Source organism: Limulus polyphemus, unplaced genomic scaffold (genome assembly GCF_000517525.1).
Source record: "Limulus polyphemus unplaced genomic scaffold, Limulus_polyphemus-2.1.2 Scaffold1962, whole genome shotgun sequence".
NCBI lineage: Eukaryota > Metazoa > Arthropoda > Merostomata > Xiphosura > Limulidae > Limulus > Limulus polyphemus.
This window is the reverse complement of record NW_013667572.1, coordinates 206,707-207,730: the sequence shown is the minus strand read 5'-3', so window position 1 is coordinate 207,730 and position 1,024 is coordinate 206,707.

Sequence of the window (1,024 nt, the reverse complement as noted above, 5' to 3'; positions counted from 1 at the left end):
AGCAGACGACACACACAACTATAGAGCACTTGTAGCTGCTCTAGAACTCAGGTATGGAACCCCAAATCAGTCTGAAGTCTACAGTGCTAGGTTTAGGACGAGAGTCCGTGCTAAAGGGGAGAGTCTGCAAATATTGGCACAGGATTTGGAAAGTATGGCACACAAGGCCTACCGAACTGCACCACCCGATCTCCTCAAGCTATTGCTGAGGGATCAGTTTGTAGTTGCCTTGGACAGTCCACAACTGAAGATACAAGTAAAGCAAGCACACCCCTCTACTATACAGGATGCAATGGCCAGAACTCTTGAATTGGAATCCTACATTAAGTCCAGAACAGAGGTACCAAGGTTGGTACAGTCATCGGGATTCAAGGCCAGAAAAGGTCAGCTTTCAGAGAGGTTTGAGGGACTTTACTGGCACTGTAACAAACTTTGGTACAAGAAAGCTCAATGCTGGAAACTTCAACACAGGGAAGATGCCATGGCAGGAAACGCTGCTACCCAGAAAGGTTGTTGGAACTGTGGAGAGCAAGGACATATGAGGAGCCAGTATAAGAAGAATACTACCAATAAGTCAGCCTCGGGGAAACCAGTAGTGTTTCTTGTTGAGGGACACCCACCAACCCCCATTGTGAAGGTCCCAACAGCTAGGTGTAAAATGCCAAGCACACATAGTGTCTACGTGACAGGAAAGCTGGATGGCCAAAAGTGCAACTTTGTCATAGATTCTACATCTCAGCAAACCCCTGTGAGTGTCAAGGTGTTAGATCACAAAGGATTACCACAAGCCATACAGAAGCTCTGTGGTGTGGCAGGATATTTTGCAAGATTGTGGGTACCAATGTGGGTAACTATTGAGCTCATGGGCATAAAGGACAGACCAAAGTATACTTGACTGACATTGAAGACCAATGCATACTAGGGTTGGACTACATACTACCGATGAAGTGTGTAATTAATTTTAATAAAATGACGTTTGGGAACAACAAAGACCAAATTCCGGTAAGTGTTAAAAGAGAGGTTG